The following is an 18,632-nucleotide window of genomic DNA, read 5'->3' as shown; positions in this document are numbered from 1 at the left end:
TTGATTTATGTTAGTTCTGTATAACAAGAAATCCCTTGTAAAATAATATCTGAAAAAGGAGGAAATGCACTGGGGAAAATGTCAAGATACTGAAGCTGTCAGGTAAATATTGAAGCAGGGTATTTTGGGGAGTTAACTGCCATTTTTCCATCTCTGGCTCCAAGGCATAATGGGCATATCCTCTGTTGCTGAGAATTTATCTATGGGCTTCGAAGATTTTTTACTTGTAGATGTTTTAGTGAATTTCCATGCAATGAAAAAAGAGCTCTTCAGAAATGACCAGCATTTGCATGAAATATTTGGGCATCGTTTCCTGAAACCATGTGGCTAAAGGTGATAACTGAAATATCCTGATATGATTAAAAGTACAGTTATGAGAACAGTTTCTATAAATAGTATCTTTTCTAATGAACAAGCCAGCATGGCCTCCGCGATTAGTTATCACACACAAGAGAAAAAGAAAGTTGCAAAATCTGCTGTTGCATTTAAACTAGAATGGTGCTGGTGAAACTACACACAAACATCTAATAAATACACTCAAAGAAATATTCACTTAAAGGAACAGCAAATTGGAGTGTATATTTGTAGTACGAGTGTGTCCAAGTGCACGTGCGTGTGTTTGTTTTTTTGACATAGAAGCTGTACACATTTTTTGCTACTGTGGTTTTGCACGGAATTAAAATGTCAGAAGCGTCTCAAATTTCTGGTGGAAAAGAAGAGAAGAAAAATACATTGCATCTGGAAAACTGCTAAGCCCTTTGATTTACTTCTCCTCCCTTTCCCCTGTCACATTCCAGGCTTTTTCAGATGAGTGAAATGTCAGCCTCCTTGAAAGACTCTTAAGTTCATAAAGGCAAAGTAAATTAATTGAAATGAAGATGACTTCCATGGCTTGGATCAGAGCACCATCTGCTCTTTGTACTCAGAATCTTCCTTGTGGTTCCTACAGCCTTTAGGGATATGAATGGAAGCCCTAAAGGCTAAAGGACAAGATTAACTGATTTTTAAAAATTAAATTCAGAAAAAGTACTTAAATTCGGTAAGTGTCTCTAGTGGGAAAATATTTACAGCAGTTAGACATCTTCTGTAATAAAATTTTAAATGAGGCAGATGATAGAGATGAGTGATGTCCTAAACAAACATTCCTTGACTTCATAATCACTCTGTTCTTTATGACTTTTGTGTTCTCTCTTTTTAGTTTTGTTCCCAAGACAAACTTGTGCAACTTTGGCCCTGAGAATTATGTTTACATGCAGGAGCTTTTGTTCAAGGATTGTTTAGGCAGCTGTTTAATATCCTTCATGTTTTAGAAGAGAATGACTTCTAATAGACACATGTATGTGGTCAGTAGAAATTTGTGAACTAAAACTTAGAACTAAAATGTAAGATTTTCTTTCCAGAAATTTCCCCACTCAGTGGTGTCCATGTTCATTTTTTTTGGCTTTTTTTTCGCAATTGAAAATTAGGGTCCCTTGCCTAATTAAAGTGACAGATAAAACTCTTTTAAATCAGGTTTGAATTTCACTTCATGTCTTATTTTTTCCTTCTCTAAGTTTTTATCCTCATTATATTCTAATAATTAGTTGGAGCTTCTGTAGCTCAATTCTTTTCAATTTAATAATATGTTTTTTGTTGAAGTTCTACATCAGTTCTTGTATAAATTTAATTCAATCAGCACGGGTTTTTTTTTGACACCTGCAGTGTGTGAAGTACTATTTGGGATAATAAAATAAGTAACGGATCCATAGTTCTTGTTCTCGATGAGTTTGTAGTCTTTGTGGACAGACACGTGCCTAAAGTTTGTACCCTCAATCATGCTTCACATTTTATGAAGGCAGTAAGAATTGCATGAGTTTTTTTGAGTTAACATTCCAACCTTTGTTTTTATTGGCTGAAAATTTTATTATGTATTTAAGTTGCTAAAATATAATAAAAAATTAACAAATATAATTACTTCTGATGTAATAAGACAAAGCTAAAATAAAGAGTGCATAGACGCACTTTCTGAATTTTCTCTTGCTCTTTCTGAACTTAGGTTAAAAATTTTATATATACTAGAATTCATAACACAAAAACGTTGAATGTACATATTTGAAAAAGGAAAAACTTAGGAGCATTTCAGTTTTATTTGGGCTCAACAGTATTGAAATTGGATGTCTTTGTTCATCATATAGTTGATCCACTTGGACATTTGTCCCTGTAACAATCTCATCCTCTCTTTGTCCCTTCCACACTTTTCTTGCACAGATGATTTAATAGATGATTCCTATACCTTTTTTTTTTCTGGGTGAGTTGGTTAAGGTTTGAACTTAAGAAGCAAATTTAATGGAATATTAGCTAAAGTTTGCTGTTTCTTTGAAAAACATTAAATTTCAGAAAATGGTTTGTGGAATTTTGAAAATATTTATTTATTATAGATAGTAACTACTGATTATTTTCTTCTTATGTAACTTTTTATGAAAGCAGAGAAAGAAAGCCATTGTAATCCTGGCCCTCAGTCCTGACAACATATCTTAAAAGAATAACAGTTTCCTTAACTGGAATAAACAAGGAAATTCATGAAATTATGTGTATAAATTACTGGAGTGTATTAGTTTCATCATTTCAGTTGGCTGTTGATTTTTTATACCTCCAAGGAAGGGGTAAGGGACAGACCAATGCACTTAACACAGTTTTCACAAAGATGACGTGCCATTGTTTCCTTTTAGTATCTACGTTTTCAGTTCAAGGACTGGGTCCTTATTTGACTTCAATAGTACCGTTCGCTCCTCACCTCCCTGTGTGTTATGTAATGCTGTCTTACATGTAATGCTATAGTTTTAGTTTATCAGAAACAATTCCTTGGCTAAAAATAAGAAGTGAAAAGATCAACTACAGTGTTTGTATAAGCCTTTTGAAATTTTCAAAGAATTTTCTAAACTTACCAATGACTCTGACTTTTGTCTTTCAGCATTTAAGTCAAATAGTATTGTAAATGATGAGTGATTATGTTAGATATATATTTATTAAAAATAATGACCACTTTCACTGCCAAGTATTTTAGGAAAAATGTGGAAACCATCTTATTATTAAGCAGAGAAGGCAATGGCAACCCACTCCAGTGTTCTTGCCTGGAGAATCCCAGGGACAGAGTTGGACATGACTGAAGTGACTTAGCAGCAGCAGCAGCTTATTATTAAGATCCAACTTGGGTTGACTTATCTTTTTCCTGATTAGACTATAAAGATATATGGTTGTGTGCATGCATGCCCAGTCGCTTCAGTTGTGTCTAACTCTGCAACCCTATGGACTGTAGCCCACCAGGCTCCTCTGTCCATGTGATTCTTCAGGCAAGTATACTGGAGTGGGTTGCCATTTCCTCCTCCAGGGGATCTTTGTGACCCAGTGATTGAACCAGTGTATCTTTCCTGCATTGGCAGTCAGAGGTTCTGTACCACTAGCGATAATTGGTTAACGTCAAGCCATTTCTACTTACAGAAATTAGGCATCTAAAATTCCAACAGACATCTTACAGCTATTCATATTCTGCATTAAGGTAAGTATGACTTTGGTGAGGGAATTTAATAAAATGTTATATATTAAGTTACACTTTTGTTTTTATCAAATACTGCATGTGTTTTATACAAGCCAGGCAGTAATGTCCCTAATGATGCAAATGAAAACAAAATCAGAAGTAAAATGCCTAACAGTAGTAGAGTCGGTAGTTATGGCCCAGAATCTCAAAAACAAATGTGATACTGGTTTTACAGTGTATAGTAAACGCTAGGATGAGATTTTGTTCTATTTGAGTAACTACTTTTTAAATAAACATACTGCCATCATTTATCTTGGAAATATATTGCAAACATGGTGAGCAAGACTCCAAGGCAAGGTCTAGCTATTTCTTCAATTTTACTGCATAAAACAGTAGAGAATTGATGAGGTTTTACTTTTCTTAGAGTTATATACCACTTTGCATTTTTCCAAGTTCAAGGGACAGATAAATGACTCGAGCATTTCATCATGACACTATTTTATAGCAAGTCTGACTTTAGGAAAGAGACACTACATGCTGAAGGTTTTCATGCATCTTCATATAATATATACTATACTTGCAATATTTTCTTATCTGTTTACTTTGACATACACTTTAAGACAATAATTAAGAACAATTACCAGCATTGTCAAAACATAAGTTTTTGGTGAAAGGCAAAAGGAGCCCTTTATAGGTTACTTATAAAAACAGTTCCCAGTGGCTCTGCTAGTAAAGAATCTGCCTACAATGTGGGAGACCTGAGTTTGATCCCTGGGTTGGGAAGATAACCTGGAGAAGGAAAATGCTACATACTCCAGTATTCTGGCCTGGAGAATTCCAAGGACTGTATAGTCCATGTCCAAAGAGTCGGACATGACTGAGTGACTTTCACAGGTTATTTATACAATCCAGTTAGAGAATATGTAAAGATTCAAATGCTCAAACTCTCCATACAGCTACAGCAGAGTTCATAATGTAGGGAGAGTGGATTTAAAAGGGTGTATTTCTGGATAGAACTCAGAGGATAGAAAAATAATAGGTCTTTGTTTTGAATAACACCTAGAATGAAACATAGCATTTTATTTACAAATATGGACAACAAATCTGAGTAGCTTTAGCAGTACCTGTGCTTTGTCACCAATAGAACAGATATTTGCATAGAGTATTAATGATATCTTGAAATATCAATCAAGGTCGATCAAGTTTATCATATAATTAGAACAGATTTCAGACTATTTCAAAATTAGAGTAATTTTTATCTCTTTTGCTGGATCTTGTTATGTATCAATAAAGATGCACAGATATTACTACATCCTAAAATTAGTTTTGTAAGTATTTAGACACCTGTATTTCGATATAATTGCTTTCCCTCTTAAGCCTATGCATTTTATTTATTTAAAACATCTGTGAAGGAGTTTACAGGCTCACTAAACTAACCAGAGGGAGTCCATAGCACAAAACCTACCCTCAAAATACCCTTTTGATGAACCAGGGTCATTTTCTCCAGATTAAGTAATTTTTACCCTAGAGGATGGTCTTAGGTTACGGAAAGAGTATAAAAGAGTGCATAAAACCTAATCAGATTATCTGAATGGAGGACTGAAAGAGAACAGGACTTTTTAAAGCAGGCAGTCGCAGTTGAATGAATGAATGAGACATTCTAGTGAGGGTCACCGAGGAACTGGGACACAGCAGATGGGTGCTAGGCATCTGCTGTTCATTGTTCAGTCGCTTAGATGTGTCTGACTCTTTTGCAACACCACGCGCTGTAGACTGCCAGGATCTTCTGTCCGTGGGATTTCCCAGGCAAGAATTCTGGAGTGGGTTGCTGTTTCCTTCTCTAAGCATTTGCTGGGCATTTGGTAAGAGGCAAATGGTTTGAGCAGCACAGTGGAAGGAGTTTGGCCTTACAGATCCTTGTTCCCCCACATTTTAGCTTTAAAGTCTTGAAGGTTATTCAATTCCTTTGAGCCTTAAGTTTTCTCCTGGTGATTGAAAGAGTTATATAAAGCTTTGAATTAACAACACACTTTCATATTTATTTTCCCCAGCTTTCATCGTTTTGTGACAGTTGGTATTATCACCTAAATTTATGGTCAGTATAAGGAGCTTCTAAATCCAACAACTCTCCTGTCTTCTTATTCTACATGCTTTCCTTAAAGCTATGAAGAAAAATAATTCAAATATGCATTTGAAAACACTTTGTCATAGTCTGTGAAATATGTAATTGAAATATGGTTTTTCACAGACTAATTTTTCCTCCTATTGTCAATGTTAATTTTTTTCTGAATTTATTTTTAATATTTAAATTGTTTTACTCAAGCTAAATTTATCATTTATTGAGAACTCCCTTTGTGCCAAGACCTTATAGAAACTACTTGGTTGTTGTGGAGATGAAAGAGTACAATAAATAATTAAAATATGGCTTGGAAGAGGCGTAAGAAAAATACTATTGAAAAACATGTAACAAAGCAATTAATTCAACCTTTATAGTCGTAGAAAGCTGTAGAGAAGAAGTGACATTTGAGCCAGACATTGAAGATTGAATAGAAACTTATAGGAATACACATTTTATCTGTTTCTCTGAAACAAAATCCAAGTGTGTCTTGGAAAGCCATGTCCATACTAATTTCCAAACTTCTTTTAATGTGCATCATACCACAACTTTTCTCTAATTTTAGATGTTTCTTTTCCTTATTATTTTATTAACTAGATTGAAGTTCTCAGGTTCAGCAGAGAGATTGTTTTATTCGATAATATTTTTCAAGTTTTTTACTCTCAAATAATTTAGTGAATATGTGCTGAGCTCATAATATTACAGTGTGCTATGCTAGCCATGGAGGTTTTGAGTACATGCAATCATGACTTTTGTCTTCAAAGAGTAGTCTGTTTAGTTGGATAGATGACGTTTACTGTAACTTACCTAATATGAAAATACAGCAAACTTATTTCAGTAAGATTTTATATAAATGTATAACAGAAAAAAAGGCAAATTTGTAAGTGCAACTTCAAAATACACACTCAGAAAGTTGATAGAAAAATTTGATAAGAAAGTTTCACCCCGGTTGTACCCCTTGATCTCTGACCAAGAAAAAGACAGAAGATTCTGAGGTCATTACAGGAAAAATACTCCCTACTCCATGAGAGGAAAAAGCCGTGCAGCTGGGCCTTGCTTTTGTGTCTTTAATTTAACTCTTTGACTGCCTCAACGTGGTCAAAGCTTGTCTCATTTTATGCAAAACTCTTGCCTAAATTTTATAAACAGGTTTAATGGAAGAATTGCTCGCTCTCATCTAGATCTCTCCATTCTCAGCTGTGAAACTGATTGATGTTTTTAAAGCCCTAAGAAACCTCCCCCTTGTAGATATGTTTTCTGGTTCAAAGGAAAGGGGAGAAAAAAGGCAGGGGAAATTATTCAGGGAAATATCTTAGGAAAAAAAAATAATGACCTAGGAAGAGAGCTATATAGCTAAAGGTAGTGAAGAGGAAAAACTCTGAAATTAGTCAATGTATTAAGAGTGAAAATACATGGCAAGAGAGAACTTCCTAGGCTCATATAGCTATATGACTCACATTAACATTTGTAGCCGTGTGAACATTTTCTTAAACTTCTTCATGTAATATTTCCATTGGCTTTAGCTGGAATCACTAACTGTTTGGCAGAACAGAATCAAGATGCCGATCCCAGATGTGTCACTGATGGTCAGTGCCACCTCACCTCTCAGTTCTCAGAGTTCAGTTCAATTCAACAAATATTTATTGAGTGCTTATTGTTGCTGACTTTCCTAAGTCAGAGAAAAATAATGAGATGTTAGTAAAATGTGACCTGTCTCAGGCGAGACCAGGTTGCATAGAGAAAGTCGTTACCATCATTGGCATTTTAAACTAGAAGTTTAATTTGATTGCATCAGTAACACCAATAGTGTACCTTGCTTTGAGCGACAATAATTTCCACACTGGATTCTGATTTTTATCTGCATGAGTCACTGGATACAAACCACAGTCCCCAAGGATTGACTTAGAAGTAAAATAACACCATCCCTGGTCTAGCGTTCGTTATACATGTCCCTAATAGCTCAGCTGAGGGACAGCATTAGCCATTATATAAACTAATTGGGTTAATTCTGCTCTGGAATTTAGGCAAATAATGTAACTGAGATAAACAGAGGGTCACTTATGCGTCTACTTGTACACATTTATCTACACTTCTTATTTATACTACTAAATGCTTAAAACAACACTAGGCTATAAATTTGCCTTTTCTTTCTGATTCTCTTGGCAGAGTTTCTTACATGCTTAACTTTTAAAGAGTGGAGTTCGGTCTCCTCTCAAATAAATAAGAGAGTGCTGGGACGGAAAAACTGCAGCTACAAAGTAGTTCTAACCCATTAAACGCAGATGGCTCACAGGGGGCTTAATCATCGGGAGCGAACACACATCATGCTGAAATATAGAGCTGTTTTCTATCACTTGTTACCATTTGAATGTCCGTCTCAGGAAAGTGAATTCCATATATCTTTCTGGCCATCCGTTGCCCTTTGAATACTCCTCTCTCTGATGTAGTTAGATTTCTCTTCAGAACTTACTGAGATGAATGAGCTCTTGCCACACATAGAAGTGAAAGAAAACATTTCTTTCTCTGCCAGAACAGATGAGATTCATCATTAGGAGAATGGATTTGACCTTGTAAAGTGGACTAAAGCAATTTACAAACAAACCCCTTTGGGGAAGATTGCCTTTATCTTGGTCCACAAACAGAAGCTTTTTTTTTTTTTTTCTTTTTGGATATGCTCTTAGCTTTGCTGTGAAGACTGCTGAATCTGATCACCTGAAAAGAATCTAAAACATAGGATAAGAAATCATCTCTCATTTAAGCCTTCCCATGCAAAGAGAATTTCATGGACACTTAAAAAAAAATCATATGGATTTATCCTTGGCTATCATAAGTCAATCACAATCATTAATTAGTCAAATTGATCAGAAATCATTAAAGAAATCCATGAAACCAGTTTGATGGCACCGTGTACAACAAAACTATAGAGTTCAGCTTTTAGAGTCAATTATAAAAATGGTGAAGATCTCAATCTGAGTACCTAAGAAAAAAGATTGATTGTACTCTATCTGTCTCTCCAGCTCACTGTATGAGCTTGTTTAATCTACTTATCTCTTAATTTGTGTTCTTTCTTCTATAGTTTCTTTCCCCGACTCCTTATCTATCCCCTCTTCTTTTATCTATTCTCTCTTCTCCTGGAGCCCATACCTAGCCAAAACCCATTCTTCAAGTTTGATGCCTTAGGTGACATTTGAGGAAAGAGCAGTTCCCAGTCCCTGGGAGAACACAGCAACTGTAAGAAAGAACTTTCTTATTTTGCCTAAAGTGTATGTTTGGCTGGTGCTATTAAGGTGAATGACATAATCTTGAGTAAACCCAGCTGATAAACCACATGGACGCTGCACACCTACCATGGACCTGCAACGCTTCGGTCTTGGTCTTCACTTGTCTTCCTGAATCAGTGTATAACCATTCAGCAATTAGACACTTAGTTACAAATAATTTATTGTTTTATCCCACAAATAATATAATCAGTTTAGGACATTTGTGGGCTTCCCTGATAGCTCAGTTGGTAAAGAATCTGCCAGCAATGCAGGAGACCCTCGTTTGATTCTTGGGTTGGAAGGATCCACTGGAGAAAGGATAGGTTACCCACTCCAGTATTCTTGAGCTTCCCTTGTGACTCAGCTGGTAAAAAATCTTCCTGCAATGTGGGAGACCTGAGTTTGATCCCTGGGTTGGGAAGATCCCCTGGAGAAGGGAAAGGCTACCCACTCCATTATTCTGGCCTGGAGAAGTCCATGGACTGTATAGTCCATGGGGTCGCAGATAGTCAGACACTACTGAGCAACTTTCACTTTCTTTTATTTCAGAATATTTGTAGAGAGCCATTCCTTCTAAAACTTTACTGCATTTGTTGTATTTATCTTATTTTTCATTGGGCAAGCCCTACCTTTTGAAAAACAAAAAAGCCGGTTAGGGAATGATATGCAGTCAGCAAAAGATCAGAGATCTCTTTGTATTTTTAAAAGTTCAGAAACTTGAAAAAATTTATCGAGGAAAATAGTAAATCCACCTATTATTATTTTTTACCAGTAGATGGCACTGCACAGGTGTAAGAGATGTCTACAAGAGAGGCTCATCAACCGCATGGCTGGTGTGAAAGCCCCAGCACTAGAATTCTGTCTCAGTGTTCAAGTATTACATCCGGCAATCCCAACAAGTTTATGTGAGGGAAGAGCATAAATTCATTAACACTCATTTTATTTACCAAACACTTAAACAGTTCTTATTATATGACAGATGAGCAAGTCCTTCAATTTCCTCTTTTTGATAAGAAAACTGAAGCACAGAGAGGTTAAGGTTCTTTAATGTCACACAGCTATTTAAGTGGCAGGACTAGGAATTGGCCCAGACATTTGATCTAGTGTATGTCCTCTCTGCTTTGCTCCCTTTCAATCCACTGACATGAATCACTCATTGATCTAATCAACAGTTTTAAAGAGCTGACTTGAAAGTCTAAGGTATTAAAACTGACAGATTCCAGTTAGAGAACCAGAGACGTTTTAGGAGCACAGAGGTAATGTTGGAGAAAGCAACTAGGTCTTCAAAGGGGAGGGAATGTGTAGGTCTGTTATGGGGGAAAATAGGGCAAAGGAACAGTAATAAGAAGCACCAAGAAAGAGAAAAGGATGCTAATGCATAAAATTCACCAATTTGCAACTTTGTTTAGAGACAGGATGCTGAATAAATTTTTAAGGTAAATATATTTTTAATATTGTTCAACTATATTTTACATTCTGGCTGATACAGAAAATACTTATAAAACCTTTAGTAAGCAGATTACAGCTTGTTCAGTGTGTTGCAACATCAACTCCAGTAATTGTTGCCTCCCCTTTCCTGTAGGCATTTCTGTCCCTAGTGACAGCTCAGAGCTTCAGATTACCCAAAATTGTGCCATTCTTGGAAATCTGAGATTCCACCTTCCCATTGTTGGGCAGGGCTCTACACCATTCACAAATTTCAGCTTTCTTCAATGTGTCTGTTATCTGACCCCATCAAATCCTCCTGTGACGCTCCCTTCCATATCTACATTTTTCCTCTCCAGCTTACACATCACAGCCCATTCTTTCACTACTCTTTGGCCAATCTCTTCAAATGCCTGCTGTTTTCCTTATCACACCTGCTTCCACCTGGGCTGATCACTTTAAAAGAAAACCAGAAATATAAGCAGATTATCTCCACTAAAAGAATGTATATTAATTCCACTAAAAATGAGGGCCTTTGGTCCCAAAGGGACCCTCCATATGCCTGAGCCAGTCACTCCTTCTTCCCATTTTCAAACATAAACCTTTCCAAGCTTGTCCACTCTTCAAATCCTTTACCTGAATGCTCCTCGCTGCATCTTCTTCATGAGACAAAAAAGAAAAATCCCCTGGGAACTCTGTCAATTTCCTGCTGCTGCATCTACAAACATACCTAAATCCATAAGTATTTTTCTTCTGGTTTATTTTAGAGGAAGAGATACTCTGTTTCTAATTCTAATCCTTGTTCTGTATTGCATCCCTTTCCATCTTGTCAGAGTTTTTACAGTATGTCCTGTCTGTTTAAACTTCTGCTTTCTGCCATTCACCTAATCTCATTGGTTAAAAATAAATTAATAAGTAGTAATAATCATGGGGAAAAAAATCTTCATGGCCCTTCATTACTTCCTGTAGTGAAGATTTGCCCCAAAACTTCCTGTGAAGCTGCATCTGCCCTCAATATCTTTTTCACTTAGCATTTACTATTCAAATCTCCATAACTAGATTTTGATTTCTACCAATCCATGGAAAATACTGTGGGATTTTTTCTGCATCTTCCAGTTCTTTTTTAATACATTTACATTCTGTACACATACTTTTTAAAACAGGTTTATACCCTATTTAATTTCTCATAACTTTCTTCACTTAGCACCTATGTCTCTTTGACAACAGGATTTTTAAGGGCTGCTAAGTATTCTACTGTATTGATACAATATGCTTAAATGATCTTTAACTTGTTAATATTTTTTTTTATAATGTAATCTTCTTAGCTAAATGTTTTTGGACAACCTTAATTCTTTTTTTTTTTTTAATTGAAGTATAGTTGTTTTACAATATTGTGTTCATTTCAGATGTATGGAATAGTGTGGAAAGTACATTTTCAGATCACCAACCTAAATCCAGTGGTCACTTTGTTGATCAATTCTGTACTGGGCTGAATTGTGTCCCCCAAAAGTCCTAACCCTCAGTGTCTGTGAATGTGACCTTATTTAGAAATAAGGTCTTTATAGCTGTGATCCGGTTAAGATAAGGTCATACTGGTTGAAGATGGATCCTAATCCAATGACTGCTGAGCTCATAAGAAGAGAGAAATAATGTTCATTCCCTGTCTTACAGACAGGAAGATAATATCGTGTGATGATGAAGGCAGAGACTGGAGGGGCATGTCTACGAGCCAAGCAAGGAACACTAAAGATTGCTGACAGTCAGCAAGTGCTGGGAGACTGGGGGCAGGTTCTCCCTCGGGGTCTCGAGAACTGCAGTGCCTAATACTTTTATTTCAGGTCAATCGATCCCAGTGGTTTTAAGACACCCATTTTGCGGCACTTTGTTACAGTAGCCTGCAAAAACTCACGAGTTCTCAGAGCCATTTGGCACGTCTCATTCTGACTGTCCTTCCACCTCATAGGCACTCTTCCGTGTTGGCTTCCACGGCACCCCAGTCACCTAGTCGTCCTCTTCCTCTCCCTATTCTCCCCAGGCCACACTTCCTCTGTGTCTAAATGGTGACGATTCTGGGCGCTCGACTTTGTCCTCTTCTTTTCTCACTCTCAATATTTTTTGCAGGTGTTTCTGCTGCAATAACGATATCCTTGACCAAAACATCAGCTCTCTCTTCTGAGGAGAGGTGTGTGTCTATATGTGGACCTTAATATATACATATATACTCATAGATATGAGTTTATTTTTTGAGGGAAGTTTTAGGTTCACAGAAAAATTGAAAAGAAAGTACGGACAGTTCCTGTATAACCCTTGTCTAGTATTAGCATCGTGCAAGTATTAGCATCTTGCATTAGTGTGGTACATGTGTTACAACTGATGAGCCCATTTAGACATACTTTTATTAACTAAAATTCATAGTTTACGTGGGCTTCACTCTTTGTGTTGTATATTCTATGAGTTTTGACAAATGTATCCATCATTACAGTAGTATATAGAATAGTGTTGATGCCCTAAAAATCATTTATCCTCTGACTCTTTGTGCCTCCCTCCACCTTAACCCCTGGCAATCACTGATCTTGTTACTTTTTCCATAGTCTTGCCTTATTACTTTTCCATAGTCTTGCCTTTCCAGAATATCGTATAGGAAACCATGGAACCTTTTCATATTGGTTTCTATCACTTAGCAAAGTGCATTGGGGTTTCCTTATGTCTTTTAGTGGTTTGACAGCTCATTTGTTTTTGTCACTGAATAATATCCTATTGTATGGATAAATGTACCACAGTTTGTTTATCCATTAACCTAGTAGAGTGTATTTTGATTACTTCTAAGTTTTGGCAATTATGAATAAAATTGTTGTAAGCATTCATATGTGGAGATTTCTGTGTGGTCATAAGTATTCACTTTGGGTAAATATCAAGGAGCATAATTGCTGGATTGTATAGTAAGAGTATGTTTAGTTTTGTAAGAAATTGCCAAACTGTCTTCCAAAATGACTGTACTACCTGCGTTCCTACTAGCAATGAATGAGTGTTCCAAATTTTCACAGTATTTGGTATTGTCAGAATTCTGGATTTGGGACATTCTAATAGGTATATGCTACTGCTGTGAAGTCGCTTCAGTCGTGTCCGACTTTGTGCGACGCTATGGATGGTAGCCCACCAGGCTGCTCTGTCCTTGGGATTCTCCAGGCAAGAATAATGGAGTGGATTGCCATGCCCCACTCCTAATAGGTATCTAACGGAATCTCACTGTTGTTTTAATTTGTGATTCATTGATGACACATGATGTTGAGAGTCTTTTCATATATTTATTTGCCATCTGTATATTTTCTTTGGTGAAGTGTCTATTCAGACCTTTTGTGCATTTCAAAAATCAGATTTCTTTAATTCAGTTTAAGAGTTTTTGTGTTTGTTGGATGCAAGTTCTTCATCAGATATATGTTTTATGATGATCCCCCCCCCCCATTCTATGTCATATCTTTTCATTCTCTTGATGGTATCTTTCACAGAGCAGAATATTTTAATTTTATAGAAGTCCAATTTATCAATTTTTGCTCTCATGAACCTTGCTTTTGGAGTTGTATCTAAAATGTACCAAGCCAAAGGCCACCTAGATTTTTTTTTTTCTATTATCTTCTAGGAGTTTTACAGTTTTGGCTTTCACCCTTGGGTCTTTGGTCCATTTTCCATTCATTTTCATAAAAAGTATAAGGTCTGTGTGTAGATTTGCTTTTTTTGCATGTTGCTGTCCACCTGTTCCAGCACCATTTGTTTAAAGACTATTCTTTTTCTCTCTCTCTTTTTTTAAGTCAGCTTAAAAAAATTATTTATTTGCTTGCTCCAGGCCTTACTTGTAGCATGCAGGATCTTCGATCTCCGTTGCGGGATGCGGGTTGTTTAGCTTCAGCATGTGAACTCTTAGTTGCAGAATGTGGGATCTAGTTCCCTGACCAGGGATCAGACTCAGGCCTCCTGCATTGGGAGTATGGAGTCTTAGCCACTGGACCACTAGGAAAGTCCCTATCCTTTCTGTCTTCAATCACCATCGCTCTGTTGTCAAAGATTAATTGAATATATTTGTGTGGGTCTATCTCTGGGCTACTGTGAATTTTATTCCTCTCTTATTCTAACTTCCCAAAGAGAACTCTGAATGGCATTCTTGATTCCCCTCTCTTTTCTCTCATAGCCAGTCATAGCTGATTAGCCACCAAGTCCTGTGCTCAGCACTTCACGTGTGTTATTTGATGTAATACTACAATAATCCTACATTATTATTTAGGCTTATATTAATAGTAAAAACCTGAGCTCAGAGAGGACTCTATATATAGACTGAAACATTGTTTATTCTTAACCCCCAGGGTATATTACCAGACACAGATCACAAGCAGCAAGGCAGTTTGACTTCAGGATATAAACCGCCAACCTTGATACTAGTTTCTAAATATATTTTGAAGTCATTCATATCTCTTCATCCTCATTATCACCATATTAATTCAGGCACCATCATCTTTCAGTAAGTTTACTAACAGCACTCTCTTAATGGCTTTCGTGCATCCAGTCTGGCCCTATTCCAGACTGCTGTATCTAAAGCACAAATCCGATAACACTAAACATAAAACCATCTCATGGCCCCCCATCACCTATAAAGAAAACAGACACTCCAAAATATGTTTACAACTTCCCTGTTCCATTCAAACCTCTAAGTTTACCATCCTGACCTGAACTTCTCTGCAGGGAGTGTGCTCATGCTTAAATCTGCGTCTTTGTATATATGGGTCCATTTGCTTCTGTTGCTCTTTTTTCTTTCTCCATTTGACTCTTTCTTCAGTTTGCAACTTCAACATCATGTCCTAGTTGGAGTTGTCAGATTTAGCAAATAAAAACACAGGGCACCTAGTTACAAATATTGCATGGAACATATATTAAGGAATTATTCATTGTTTACCAGAAATTCAAATGTTACTGGGCATTCTCTATTTTTTTTTTTCTGGCAACCCTATGTCCTAGGGAAACCTTCTCTGAAACTGCATCCCTAGGACTGGTCAAGTGCCCTTCTGATACGCTCCCATAGCCTCCTATGCTCATCGCATCACAGTATTCACTTCTGTTATTCGTGTAATACATCCATCTCTCCTACATTTCTTAAGAACCGAGATTGTATCTTTTCCAACAGCATGTCTCCAGCATCTAGATACCCAATATTTTGTGCTAAACAAATATTTCTTAAGTGTTTTTAAATGAATGAATATGACACTTTTAATTCTAACACTTTGCTGTTGTAGGTTGCTAGTAGATGAACTATTAAAATATATTTTGCACCTATTTTTTATGTGTTTATAGAAATTCCTTTTTGTATTTAACTTTAAAGCTCTTCGTTTAGAATTTTGTGAAGCTAGATAAATTATTTTCAGTTAACTCCTGGCCAACCTCAGCTCCTCTAACTGCAAAGACAGAGGTATGCAAAGTTCAACGGTAGGCTGTTAAGTATGTAACTGACCTAGATTGTAGCGAGAGATTGGAATTTCTTTCCTTTCCAGAGGCTGGACATGACAGGTCAGAGGCCAAATATTGTTCATTTACCCAGTCTACGAGAAAAACAATTTATATTAGTCATCTGAATTAATATTTTTTTTCTCCATAATATGTCTCAAGGAACACTAGTTCCTCAGATTGATAATAGGTGTTACTCAAATGAAAACACAAAAGTTTATCAGCTAGGCAACACTAGTTTAAACAGATTTCTGCCCTATAGGAATTTCCAGAACTTTAACATGTTAATGTGAATCTCTAGGAAGTGATGTATAATGCATGGAATTGTTCTAGTCTAATTAATCACAGAATTTCTTTTGTTAGTTAACACCTAATTTAGGAAATAGGAATATAGATTTTGAAGCTCTCCTCAGGGTAAGGGAGTATATTGACTCGACTTTTTATTGTTAAAAACAGGTTTTTGGAATGCCTTACTCAGAGATGTGATCACATAATTTATCGAATAAATGCAGCTTCATTGGGTCACATTCATCTGTTTTGAAATAGAGTGCCAAAGAGTTTCCAAAATAAATGTCTTTGGGATTTAGTGTATATAAAATAAAGTTTGTATTTGACACAGAAATTCGTAAGCCCATAAGGAGGTATGTAAAATCCTAAAGCAGTTATATATAATTTGGATGGCTGAATATTTAGTATTATTGGATTTAAAAACAAGAACTTCAAAGGTAAAATACAATTCTCACTAATGAAAAGCACATGTGATATGGCTGAAGCCCCAAAGGCAACAGTCAGTCAGGGCAGGCCTGCTTTGTGATCAGAGTACAAGACTGGGCCCCTGTGAGTTTTGAGAGTCCTGAACCACAGATTTGACTTCCAAATCGTACTTCTCTCCATCATCTGAATGAGGCTGAGCGTCACCCAAGAGTTAATACACAATGTGTTGCATCTGAAAGTGACACATCTATTAACCTAGAGGTGAGGCTGCCTTTGTTCCTATTATTGTCAAATGCCTTAGCACTAATTTTTTAATGATTTCATTTATCTGCACACGTTAAGTACTGTGCCAGTTGCTTCACCTGTTGGTGACAGGAGCTTGTCTTTGTGAATGCTTTGTCTGCTGCACACAACGTGATGTTTTCGACTTGCTTTGTTTCATTTAGTTATCTCAACAGCCCCTTGAAGTCAGCCTCACCATTTATAGCCACTTTGCAGATGATGACAACTTAAATGACTTACTCAAGAGGCATAGTATGGAGCTGAGAAGTGCTTTGACATGATCTCTGTCTGACCTGTGAGCCTGCAGTCTTACCCCCTCTGCTATGATAATGCCACAGTTTGGTAGATCTCAAAACACTTGATATGTAGGTATCCTTATAACTTCTCACCATGGGAGAAACCAAGGCTGAGGAAATAGATCTGCTTTGTCCAGGGTCTTGAGAGAATAGGTACATAGGTTTCACTGTGGGAACATAAAGGTATGATTTCTGTGAAACTACCAAGTAGAAGCATCAAATGTGAGGTCCTTGACAACAAAAAGATGCACGCTTCTTGGAGAGGAGGTAAGGAAGAGGAGGATTGAAATGAAGTAGGATGAACTGCAAAAAACAAGTTGGCATTCTGAATAATTCTGTTTTATACTTTAAGGAAAACTCTGGCTGTTTAAAGTTGATTGGTGTTTCCTATCTAATTTATAAACTGTATAAGTAATAAAATAGGTTTGAATGTAATATGATTTTTTTTTTTTTTGCTGCTAAAAGCATTAGGAAATAGACCACTTGAGGTCAGGGTAACACCAAAAAGGATTTCCCAGCACTAAAATGAACCACATTGCAAACTCTTCTAAGTGCTTAGCAATGTCCTGAAACGGCTTCATTTATGTGAGGCTTGAGAAACGAAAGGGGCCTCTTGTGAACTTTTCAACCATAGAAAAGGGTATGCTTTAAGAAAATATACTCAAAGTGATATGACAAGAACTAGATATAAGTTGGTGGGTCTCCTTACTTAAAAACAAGTGTGAGTGAAAGACATTCTTCCTGTTGAAAATCAAAAGAATTCAATCTTGAAAACTTGTTTCTGAAGACCATAATAATGAAATAGCATATGCTTAATATTCTTTATATTCCATAATTGGCTTTTAATTATTTTTCTATATATTTTTTATATATGTAGTAGCCCATTGAAGTGGAAGTGAAAGTCACTCAGTCATGTCCGACTCTTTGCAACCCTGTGGACTGTACAGTCCATGAAATTCTCCAGGCCAGAGTACTGGAGAGGGTAGCTGTTCCCTTCTCCAGGGGATCTTCCCAAACCAGGGATCAAACCCAGGTCTACCACATTGCAGAGATCTCATAAAGCTTGCATCTTATTGAATGACTAGGTAATAGATATTGATGTTACTAAAAAAATGGACATTTAGTGGTATCAGATATTCTGCTAAGAGGCTTTGGAATATAGAAACAAATGATTTGTTATGGTGATTGTTTGATTTCAAATGATATCCTCATTCAAGAAAACTTCTCCTGGAGAAAAATGTTGGTTTTAGCTCTTACAGCCCAAATGGGGGTGAGATTATTAAAAATGGTTGATATATTACAAAGGGTAGTAGAGCTAACTAGTATCCTGCTAAGCACTTCATCAACAATCTTCAAAATCACTCTGTGAGGCAGGTACTGCTATTCTCCCTACTTTATAGATGAAGAGACTGAGGTTTAGAGAGTAATTTATCCAAAGATGCAAACTCTGGCAACCAGACTGCACAAGCAACACTTGTAACCATCATGGTGTATGTGGTCTTCCATGGAAAGGGCATTGTTAGGGAACCAGTTCTGAC

At 36.6% G+C, this 18,632-nt stretch overlaps 1 long non-coding RNA gene across 2 annotated transcripts; it reads right to left on the bottom strand.

Annotated features, from left to right (window-relative positions):
* Nucleotides 1–3,724: 3,724 nt before the first annotated feature.
* LOC129655697 (uncharacterized) lies at nucleotides 3,725–9,278 on the bottom strand. Of its 2 annotated transcripts, none has more exons than XR_008716087.1 (3): nucleotides 7,992–9,278; nucleotides 7,088–7,299; nucleotides 3,725–5,499 (listed from the first exon to the last, which is right to left on the bottom strand). It is a non-coding gene; the product is annotated as an uncharacterized LOC129655697 (long non-coding RNA). The 2 variants fall into 2 exon arrangements; XR_008716086.1 differs by lacking the exon at nucleotides 7,992–9,278 and adding an exon at nucleotides 7,443–7,811.
* Nucleotides 9,279–18,632: the final 9,354 nt, after the last annotated feature.

This window comes from Bubalus kerabau, chromosome 1 (assembly GCF_029407905.1).
Source record: "Bubalus kerabau isolate K-KA32 ecotype Philippines breed swamp buffalo chromosome 1, PCC_UOA_SB_1v2, whole genome shotgun sequence".
In the NCBI taxonomy this organism is placed as follows: Eukaryota; Metazoa; Chordata; class Mammalia; order Artiodactyla; family Bovidae; genus Bubalus; species Bubalus kerabau.
The sequence above is the reverse complement of the archived record's forward strand: the minus strand, read 5'-3'. Positions and strand labels throughout refer to the sequence as shown.